The following is a 12,612-nucleotide window of genomic DNA, read 5'->3' as shown; positions in this document are numbered from 1 at the left end:
TTGTTGGCCCATTATGGGAAAACCCTTTGGACTATACAAAATTCTTTTGATAAATTTCGTGAAGCTTACTCTGCAGATGATGTATGCCAAATTTGGTGATGATTGGACAAAATTTATAGGAGGAGTAGCGAAAAAACTGTTTTTGGCAAAATCCAACATGGTGGAAAATTTAATATGCGGAAATTGACTTCATTGGATGCACTGAACTCATCTCAACTCATGGAATCCAGGGATGCCTGGCTTTTTGAATTTTGGACACACGGTTCAAAAGTTATGACCATAAGTATACTTCCAAATTAGGCCTAAATTTGACCCAATGATGGCAACACTTGGCCCAAATGTGGTCAGAATGTTCCTTAGAGCCTCCCTAATCAGTGTGCCAAATTTCACACCTTTTTACTAGATGGTTCTATGGTCTGCCATAGACACCCTAGCCAGAAGAAGAAGAAGAAGAAAACATAGAATAACAATATAGTGCCTATGCACCTTTGGGGCTTGGTCCCCTAATAAAAATTATATAACCTATAACCTCTAATATCACCTCACCCCCATTAACATAAGCCTTTCCTAAATTCTGCAGCATTGCTTTTTAAAAGATTTATGCAATGCATAGAAATGTGTTATGTATGCTCCCTTCAAATTGCACAGCAGTTGGTTGTAACAGAAACTGAGCTCAGGGAAAGTAGGTAATGTCTTCATGTTTAGTTTTATTAATCATTATTTTTAACAGCAGTGTAAAAGGCAGAGAAGCACGCTAAATGTTGCCAAAACATGCAAGGAACATGATATACAGTATGATGTAGCCTTCAAAGATAATCCATAAACTAGTGAGAGCTTTTTCTGTGATCTGTGGCTGTTAAATATGAAATAAAAAATAATTTCCAGTGCAAAGGCATCTCGTTTCCAATCTGAATCCAACACCTGCTTTATTTATTTTTAAGTACAGAAAGAGATAGGATCACAGCCTTAACAGAATGATGAAACAAAACGCCTGGCACACTGATGCCATGCAAAGGCTTGTCCATGTCCTGAAATCAAGCACATATCCCGCTGACAGCAAAAAGAATTGCGTTGCCCTGGCAGTAATGTTAATTTGGCTTTCATTGGAAATAATCACAGTGAAATGTGTTTGATTTCTAAATAATTGGTGACACACTCCACTTACATTATAAAAAGCCTTGTTCATGTATCACACCAATGTTTCTTTACAAGCCTTTCCAGTAACAAGTGTCGCCAGATGTTTTAAAACTGATCAGATGTCCCAGTGATAACAAAAGCATCATGGTGCCCCATCAGTTATCTTCATTTGGCTTTGACTGAAAAATGTAAAGTGTGTTTGGGTTCTAGATGACTGCTGACACATTCCACTCATATCACTCAAAGGCTTGTACAGTATGTGACAGTGGTGATAAAATACTGTTTGCTGTCACCTTTTGTTAACTTTTATTTATTGTAAAACTAAGGAATTAAAAAACATTTAAAGGATAAAAGGATAACAGGATTCTTATTATTCTGAGATTTGGATTAAATCTGGTGAATTCAACGGACCAGTCAAATAAAGTCTATATATCTATAAGAACTCCATCATTAAAAACAGTAAAAACTTGAACATAATTTTAAAATAAATAAATCACTAAGTACTATGTATACTCCTACGTACTACTGTATAGACTATCATGTAGCACCATGGCATGTACTTCACTTGTTTATGAAGCCCATATGTCAGCCAATTGAATGACTTTAGAATCTCAAACTAAAGTGGTAATCAAATTTACATTTATAACAGTGTTATAAAGCACTGGGTATACACTGTAGAACTTATTCAAAGTGTCATGAATGAGCTGTTAAAAAAAGCTAATAACCTGCAATGTAAGAATGCTAAAAATACTAAAAATAAAATTACAGTAGTAATCCTGATCAATGCACCTATAACCTCTAATATCACCTCACTTCCATTAACATAAGCCTTTCCTAAATTCTGCAGCATTGCTTTTTAAAAGATTTATGCAATGCATAGAAATGTGTTATGTATGCTCCCTTCAAATTGCACAGCAGTTGGTTGTAACAGAAACTGAGCTCAGGGAAAGTAGGTAATGTCTTCATGCTTAGTTTTATTAATCATTATTTTTAACAGCAGTGTAAAAGGCAGAGAAGCACGCTAAATGTTGCCAAAACATGCAAGGAACATGATTTATAATGTATATGAGAAGATAATCCATAAACTACTGAGAGATTTTTCTGTGATCTGTGGCTGTTAAATGTGAAATAATCAAAATAATTTCCAGTGCAAAGGCATCTCGTTTCCATTCTGAACACAACACCTGCTTTATTGCTTTAAACTTACTTTAGCTTGGATATGAACTGTTTTTTTTGCATGGTACAGCTTAAGCATGTTACGCAAAAGCAAAAATACAATAAGGGATAAGATCACTGCCTTAACAGCAATCATCATTTTTTCTTACTTTATCCATGACCAGCAGACTGTAACCTGATAAAGAGAGAACAAGAAAATCTTAGCAATCTGAGAGGGAAAAAAAAGCAGAACATTAACACAAAAAAAAACTATCATCAATACAAAGTGTAAATTATGAAATGTGTTTATAAATGGATACTGAACTGCATTCTGTGGCAAGGTGTGAATTTATAAAGAACCAGAAAAAAGTACCTTTGTATTTTTTTTTCACATGGGGACACATATTACTCAAATGTGATAAACTGTGTGAACTTGGAATTCAGGTTGTTAAATATGTGCTTTTTTCTATACAACTAATGCTAAATGGGTGCCATGCATGCATGTGTGTGTGTGTGTGTTCACATTTCTGTGTTTAAAATGTGCAAATGCAGAATTTGTCATAAAAAAATAACATTAGTGGAAGGGAAGAGTGATTGTGGAACTGTAAAAGGATGGAGAACTCTGTGAAGCCTGGAGTTCTGGGTGGATTCTGCTTCGCGATAGAGAGCCACAACCCCAGCTAAAGACTCTTGTGAAAGTGAGAGTACATGAGGAGGCGCTGGCTGAGTAAACTTAGTCACTAGTGGAAAATGAGACAGATGGAATGTTTTAGGAGGGTATAGGATGATCACTAGGAAGAGGGTGGAGCTTGTGGGTAGAGGCGTGGTCTTTCTCACAGACTTTATGATTACCTTGCCCTAAAATGCATCAGTGATACAGTAGTGAGTACACAGTGATTAATATTCAGTAATTAGTAATTAGAAGTTAGCCTGACCTTCTGACACTGAATGGCACAAGTGTAATAGCACAAAAACGTACAAAACTGCCAACTCGCACAAATTCTACTTTCTTACAAGTAAACTAATTTTTCTCCAACAGTGGATGATGCACAGCCAAATACACACTGACGAACCATGTTAGCTGCTGATGAGCTTACTACAGATCAACCCTAGTGAAAAAAAAATATGCTAAGTATACTTGCAGCCAGACTAATTGTCAGTATAGTTTAAGTGTGTTAATGATTAGTTAACTTGAAGTGTACTATTTTGGAACAACTAATTTTGTGCTAAGTATAGTTTAGTTGTAATTAAATTGTAGTAAAGCATAACTTTAAGTGTATTTATTGTACTTTTATGTGCTAAATTGGAACAACTTCAAGTATACTTAGTACACTTTTTAAGTATATGCCTGTGTAAGATAATTGCATGCTTGATTAGTGATATTAAAGTGTACCTTTTTGTAATACAAGTACATTACAAATTAATTAAGAGTGTCTTCAAAACACACAAGCAATATACCATAAATATATTATTTTTGAGTAAAAATATGCTAATTTTTTTCTCCAATGCTGAATGCACTTGTCAGGGTCATTACAATAAATAACATGTAACTTCAATAACAGACATCTGTATTTCAACCCAGTGGCATGACAACACCGGCCCTCGCAGTCAAAACACAGACCGGCCCCTGGGAATCCTCCCGCTGCTCCCGATTAGCCAACCCGGGCCTGTACCACCCGTCACTTACCTGCTCCTCATCACTGGATTGTTAGAATTGTTACTGTTGCCGTTGGAAGTAAAAATGTGTTATGTATGCTCCCTTCAAATTGCACAGCAGTTGGTTGTAACAGAAACTGAGCTCAGGGAAAGTAGGTAATGTCTTCATGCTTAGTTTTATTAATCATTATTTTTAACAGCAGTGTAAAAGGCAGAGAAGCACGCTAAATGTTGCCAAAACATGCAAGGAACATGATTTATAATGTATATGAGAAGATAATCCATAAACTACTGAGAGATTTTTCTGTGATCTGTGGCTGTTAAATGTGAAATAATCAAAATAATTTCCAGTGCAAAGGCATCTCGTTTCCATTCTGAACACAACACCTGCTTTATTGCTTTAAACTTACTTTAGCTTGGATATGAACTGTTTTTTTTGCATGGTACAGCTTAAGCATGTTACGCAAAAGCAAAAATACAATAAGGGATAAGATCACTGCCTTAACAGCAATCATCATTTTTTCTTACTTTATCCATGACCAGCAGACTGTAACCTGATAAAGAGAGAACAAGAAAATCTTAGCAATCTGAGAGGGAAAAAAAAGCAGAACATTAACACAAAAAAAAAAACTATCATCAATACAAAGTGTAAATTATGAAATGTGTTTATAAATGGATACTGAACTGCATTCTATGGCAAGGTGTGAATTTATAAAGAACCAGAAAAAAGTACCTTTGTATTTTTTTTTCACATGGGGACACATATTACTCAAATGTGATAAACTGTGTGAACTTGGAATTCAGGTTGTTAAATATGTGCTTTTTTCTATACAACTAATGCTAAATGGGTGCCATGCATGCATGTGTGTGTGTGTGTGTTCACATTTCTGTGTTTAAAATGTGCAAATGCAGAATTTGTCATAAAAAAAATAACATTAGTGGAAGGGAAGAGTGATTGTGGAACTGTAAAAGGATGGAGAACTCTGCGAAGCCTGGAGCTCTGGGTGGATTCTGCTTCGCGATAGAGAGCCACAACCCCAGCTAAAGACTCTTGTGAAAGTGAGAGTACATGAGGAGGCGCTGGCTGAGTAAACTTAGTCACTAGTGGAAAATGAGACAGATGGAATGTTTTAGGAGGGTATAGGATGATCACTAGGAAGAGGGTGGAGCTTGTGGGTAGAGGCGTGGTCTTTCTCACAGACTTTATGATTACCTTGCCCTAAAATGCATCAGTGATACAGTAGTGAGTACACAGTGATTAATATTCAGTAATTAGTAATTAGAAGTTAGCCTGACCTTCTGACACTGAATGGCACAAGTGTAATAGCACAAAAACGTACAAAACTGCCAACTCGCACAAATTCTACTTTCTTACAAGTAAACTAATTTTTCTCCAACAGTGGATGATGCACAGCCAAATACACACTGACGAACCATGTTAGCTGCTGATGAGCTTACTACAGATCAACCCTAGTGAAAAAAAAATATGCTAAGTATACTTGCAGCCAGACTAATTGTCAGTATAGTTTAAGTGTGTTAATGATTAGTTAACTTGAAGTGTACTATTTTGGAACAACTAATTTTGTGCTAAGTATAGTTTAGTTGTAATTAAATTGTAGTAAAGCATAACTTTAAGTGTATTTATTGTACTTTTATGTGCTAAATTGGAACAACTTCAAGTATACTTAGTACACTTTTTAAGTATATGCCTGTGTAGGATAATTGCATGCTTGATTAGTGATATTAAAGTGTACCTTTTTGTAATACAAGTACATTACAAATTAATTAAGAGTGTCTTCAAAACACACAAGCAATATACCATAAATATATTATTTTTGAGTAAAAATATGCTAATTTTTTTCTCCAATGCTGAATGCACTTGTCAGGGTCATTACAATAAATAACATGTAACTTCAATAACAGACATCTGTATTTCAACCCAGTGGCATGACAACACCGGCCCTCGCGGTCAAAACACAGACCGGCCCCTGGGAATCCTCCCGCTGCTCCCGATTAGCCAACCCGGGCCTGTACCACCCGTCACTTACCCTGCTCCTCATCACTGGATTGTTAGAATTGTTACTGTTGCCGTTGGAAGTAAAAATGTGTTATGTATGCTCCCTTCAAATTGCACAGCAGTTGGTTGTAACAGAAACTGAGCTCAGGGAAAGTAGGTAATGTCTTCATGCTTAGTTTTATTAATCATTATTTTTAACAGCAGTGTAAAAGGCAGAGAAGCACGCTAAATGTTGCCAAAACATGCAAGGAACATGATATATAATGTATATGAGAAGATAATCCATAAACTACTGAGAGATTTTTCTGTGATCTGTGGCTGTTAAATGTGAAATAATCAAAATAATTTCCAGTGCAAAGGCATCTCGTTTCCATTCTGAACACAACACCTGCTTTATTGCTTTAAACTTACTTTAGCTTGGATATGAACTGTTTTTTTTGCATGGTACAGCTTAAGCATGTTACGCAAAAGCAAAAATACAATAAGGGATAAGATCACTGCCTTAACAGCAATCATCATTTTTTCTTACTTTATCCATGACCAGCAGACTGTAACCTGATAAAGAGAGAACAAGAAAATCTTAGCAATCTGAGAGGGAAAAAAAAGCAGAACATTAACACAAAAAAAAAAACTATCATCAATACAAAGTGTAAATTATGAAATGTGTTTATAAATGGATACTGAACTGCATTCTATGGCAAGGTGTGAATTTATAAAGAACCAGAAAAAAGTACCTTTGTATTTTTTTTTCACATGGGGACACATATTACTCAAATGTGATAAACTGTGTGAACTTGGAATTCAGGTTGTTAAATATGTGCTTTTTTCTATACAACTAATGCTAAATGGGTGCCATGCATGCATGTGTGTGTGTGTGTGTTCACATTTCTGTGTTTAAAATGTGCAAATGCAGAATTTGTCATAAAAAAAATAACATTAGTGGAAGGGAAGAGTGATTGTGGAACTGTAAAAGGATGGAGAACTCTGTGAAGCCTGGAGTTCTGGGTGGATTCTGCTTCGCGATAGAGAGCCACAACCCCAGCTAAAGACTCTTGTGAAAGTGAGAGTACATGAGGAGGCGCTGGCTGAGTAAACTTAGTCACTAGTGGAAAATGAGACAGATGGAATGTTTTAGGAGGGTATAGGATGATCACTAGGAAGAGGGTGGAGCTTGTGGGTAGAGGCATGGTCTTTCTCACAGACTTTATGATTACCTTGCCCTAAAATGCATCAGTGATACAGTAGTGAGTACACAGTGATTAATATTCAGTAATTAGTAATTAGAAATTAGCCTGACCTTCTGACACTGAATGGCACAAGTGTAATAGCACAAAAACGTACAAAACTGCCAACTCGCACAAATTCTACTTTCTTACAAGTAAACTAATTTTTCTCCAACAGTGGATGATGCACAGCCAAATACACACTGACGAACCATGTTAGCTGCTGATGAGCTTACTACAGATCAACCCTAGTGAAAAAAAAATATGCTAAGTATACTTGCAGCCAGACTAATTGTCAGTATAGTTTAAGTGTGTTAATGATTAGTTAACTTGAAGTGTACTATTTTGGAACAACTAATTTTGTGCTAAGTATAGTTTAGTTGTAATTAAATTGTAGTAAAGCATAACTTTAAGTGTATTTAGTGTACTTTTATGTGCTAAATTGGAACAACTTCAAGTATACTTAGTACACTTTTTAAGTATATGCCTGTGTAAGATAATTGCATGCTTGATTAGTGATATTAAAGTGTACCTTTTTGTAATACAAGTACATTACAAATTAATTAAGAGTGTCTTCAAAACACACAAGCAATATACCATAAATATATTATTTTTGAGTAAAAATATGCTAATTTTTTTCTTCAATGCTGAATGCACTTGTCAGGGTCATTACAATAAATAACATGTAACTTCAATAACAGACATCTGTATTTCAACCCAGTGGCATGACAACACCGGCCCTCGCAGTCAAAACACAGACCGGCCCCTGGGAATCCTCCCGCTGCTCCCGATTAGCCAACCCGGGCCTGTACCACCCGTCACTTACCTGCTCCTCATCACTGGATTGTTAGAATTGTTACTGTTGCCGTTGGAAGTAAAACTTTTTGTCGGGTTGCTCACTGAGTTTCTGCCTCTTCTTTTCCCTGAAATCTCCGTCGTACCCTTTTCCAACATCGTGAGCATCTCGAGGCACAGCACCGAACTTTAGCGACGTCTCTCTCTCTCTCTCTCCCCCTCTCTCTCTTTCACTCACACGACCTGGTAGCTAGCTAACAGGCTAAGCTAACTGGAGAATGAGATGATGGCTAATTCGCGGCCTCACTGACAAAAACAAGAAGTGTGAATAGCAACTTTAAAAAATGCACAAATCCCCTCAGACAAGAGCACAAACAGTTAAACATCAACTACCAAGTGTGTAAACTGCAACGCTGCCTTTATAAATAGCTAGCTCTATGAAGTTAGCAATACTAAGCCAACTAAGTTCCCTGAACAATATTAAGTCTATCGGATTAGCTAGTAAGCGAACTGTTAGCACTCTGTAAGCTTCAGCCACAGCACTGATAGCGAGCTAAGCAAAATAGCATCAGCTAATGCTAATTTAATTGCTCATTTCGCCCAAAATTCATCTGAAACACTTCAAAAACACATTCGATAAAAGGTTACTTTCTTGTAGAACACATTTTCTTGTGTTCGTATGGTGTGCTGTTGGTATAAAATTAGTCATGGATTGATGTTTATACATTGGACCTCTCTGTGACATTCTATAAATTTATTAAAATACTTAAATCACAATTACAAGGGTAGCCTTTTGTGCAGTGCATACACTTTATTTAAAAATGTTTTAAATGGGCTTTCAACGCATTTATCATATGTTTTATTACTTTCTGAAAGCAGTAATGAAGTGAATTGCAAGCATGAAGAAGTCTACTTAAAAATTACTCCAAAATGTAACTTAAAGTATACTACAACTTCAGGTTATTTAATAATGTACTTTGAAAGTATACTTTCAATGCATTGTTACAATGGTCATTTTCAGCACACAGTTAAAAATAATACTAAAATATATTTACATAAAGTGCAAATAAATACACTTTTAAAAAAATAAACAAAACTTTCAGTTCAAGTATATTTTTGTAAAATATATTTTTAGAAAATATACTAAATTACAATTATTTTAAAGTGTGTTAAAAGTTGTATGGTAAAAATAAGTAAAAGCATGGTGGTACACTTTATATATATTTAAAGTTAGTACAATGTTTTGTTAGTATATTTGCAATGTACTATTGAAACAGGAAATATATTACAAATACAATAAAGCATACTTTTTTTTCCACTAGGGAATGCTGCCTGTATAGATTTCCACACACATACACACACCCACACACACCCATTCACTCCTTCTGTCCATCCCAGTCTGGTGTCTCAAATGTGTCACAAATAGCAGGTGTGACCTTTTGAAAAAAGATTATAAATAATTACAATCTTTCACAATTACACTAAATATCAAAAACCATTATCTAGTCAGTGATGTTCCTTTTCCTTCTTCTCCATAACCTTCTTTTCCTTACTTCATCATTACTTACAACAAAAATACAGAGATACCTATTGTCTCCCTTAATTTTTGCACTACATGCTGTTGATTGTGTACACTGCTGTCTGGGACCAATGTAATGTCATGCCAAGGCCTTGGAGAATGCTATTTCATTTTACTGTATACTTGTGTATGGCTAGAATGACAATGAAGTTTGTTTGTCATTAAGTTTTTTGTCTTATATATATATATATATATAATAAACTATGATAAACTATGGCATGCAGTATAAGAAATATCAGTGCACTAGGCATGATGGTTCCTGTAGTAACAGGAAAGAGAGATGAAAAATTTAGTGAAAAAAAAAATTGAGTGAAATTACAGCAATATAGATGATGGTAAATTGGAGCATACATATCAACACACATTTTCACACATTTCTGATTCATTACAGTAGCAATTACTTTTTATGTGTTAGCGTATTTAACGTTAATATTTATTTCATAACATTAATTTAACAATAATAATTAACATTAATATGAATTTCATAATTCAGCCTCAGCTGTTTCATCAGTTGCTCAGAAAATGTCGCTCAGTATAATAGCGTATGTCTGGTTTGCTACATACAGGATCCCTGGCACTTTGTTATCATTTTTATAAAACTTTAAGGGACTGATTTTGTGAAACTCTCACTCTCCCGTGTCAATCATGACCATCTTTTTGTTCCAACACTCAATTAACCAACCAGACTCAATTACTCACCTTTCACTAAGCATTGTGAAACAAGGTGTGTTTTGGTACCAAATATTTGCAAAGCTCACGCCAAGACTGCGGCACCATTAAACAGTTACGGTTAGAGAAAACTTTCGATTTTAAGACCAGTCTAGACAGGCGTCTTGCTATGAGGTTTGTCATGGTTTCCCTTACCTGCCATTTACCTTTTTTCTGCAGAAATAGTGCTGGCCAGAGCACCATTTTTGCTAAAAAAAACAGCAAACCACTCATGCAATGCACACTATAACCATAACAGTGTCCTAGCTGGCATTGCCAACTGCCTAGCCTTGCTTTCTCTATAACTTAGAATATAATTAGTAGCAGTACAGATGAAATAAAGTTTAGTATAACTCTGGTGATGAGGAAGTTGGCTGTTTCCACTATAGCTTTGGATTTGACTGTATGCAGCTGTTAAAGTGAGACATCATATTGCGTATCAGTGAACATCCCAAAAAACACGGTATTATTTTTAGTTACATTGGTATATTGGCAATGAATTGTTTATTTATTTAACATATTTCCCTCACTAATAAGTCTCATTCTTCATCAGCGCTCTGTCTTCCATGTTAGTTTTTCTTGCTTGACCCCCAACTTGCAATCTGATTGGTCAGGAGGTAAAAAAAAAAAAAAAATGCACCACTCTGTGTGTCACTCTGTGATTTTGTGAAAAGTGTTTTTCAACTTTGTAAGCTCTGCTGTGACCTGAAAAAATGCAGAAAGCAGCAGTGCTTTTTAAAAGTAGCTCCATTCCCATGGCATTAAATGCTCCACAAGACAAAATTCCAGTAATTTTAGCAATAGTTATACTACTCTTTCAACAATGACAGATCATGTCATCCACTTCACTAAAAAGCAGGCACACCTTGCATGTTTTTGTTCTGTCTGCCATTCGTTGTGTATAGGTGAATACCTGGGAAATTATGCAAGACACTGTGTTGTATAGCCCCATCCCTCGAGTCAGAAACACTTCCCATGTGATGTTAACATGAATTACATTTAGCCTCATCTGATCGATTTAACCTGATCAATCACCCCTGTGCTGATTTCATAAAAGGATATGATTATTTTTCAAAGACACCTCCTCCAGTTTGGGCAGATGGTACAGTCCCAGTTCCAGATTCTCTATATTGTTTCACAACGTCACACTCAGAGTCAGACCACAAACATACACATGGGGAAAAACCCGTTGTCACACAGCCAATATTCTTAATAATGTCATAAATATGTCATTTTGACAGCTTGAACCAGTCTGGCCGTTCTCCTCCAACCTCTCTCATCAGCCCACAGAACTGTCACTCACTGGATGTTTTTTGTGTCACTGTGTGAAAAACTCTACAGACCACTGTGTGTAAAAATCCTAGAAGATCAGCAGTTTCTGAAATACTCAAACCACCATCAGCCATGCCACAGTCAAAGACAGTGAGATCACATTTTGCCCCAGTCCTGATGTTTGATGTGAACATTAACTGAAGCTCTTGACGTGTATCTGCATGATTTTATTCATTGCTCTTCTGCCACATGATTGGCTGGCTGGATAACTGCATCAGTGAGCAGGTGTTCTTGTTAAAATATGTAAAAATGAATAAACATACAGTAAGTAAAAATAAATGACCAGAAGACGTTGATTCGTGTTAAAAAACATCTGAAATGAATGTATTTAGCTTTTCTGCACATAAACGAATTCCCTCAAACATCAATGAACTGAAGCAATGTTGTAAAGAAGAAAGAGTCAAGATTTCTCCAAAACGATGTGAGAGACTGATAAACTCCTACAGAACATGTTTACTTCAAATGATTGTTGCTAAAGGTGGTTCTACATGTTCCTGAATTATAGAAATGAGTACATTATAAAAATGATTACGTATTATAAATGATTATAAATGAATTATAAAAATGATTGCATATTATAAATGATTACAAATGAATTATAAGAATGATTACATACTGAAATCTTTTTTTTTTTTTTTTTTGTCACCTGAGGTTATTTATTTGTTTATAGAAGTTGGGGAGGACCAAATAATTGTTATTTAGACCCTGATAAATACAAATGTAGAACTGATGGAGGGTGTACTTTCTTTTTCCTATGAATGCAAATGAAAAAATTTCCACATCGTTTTGGGATAAAAAATATTACAAGGCTTATAATAGTTCACTTTGAATTTAAGGCTGGTTTTAGGAAAAAAAAAAAAGATTTTAATCACCTCTGATGGTGAGGGTGATAGGTACAGCACATGTCTCAGACATTTCTGTCTAAAGATGTTTCTGTTTATCTACTTTTTATTATAACCTTATATACATTACATATGAAACTTATATTAACTATAACTTCAGCAAATCGG

Source organism: Pangasianodon hypophthalmus, chromosome 16 (assembly GCF_027358585.1).
Source record: "Pangasianodon hypophthalmus isolate fPanHyp1 chromosome 16, fPanHyp1.pri, whole genome shotgun sequence".
Lineage (NCBI taxonomy): Eukaryota > Metazoa > Chordata > Actinopteri > Siluriformes > Pangasiidae > Pangasianodon > Pangasianodon hypophthalmus.
The sequence above is the reverse complement of the archived record's forward strand: the minus strand, read 5'-3'. Positions refer to the sequence as shown.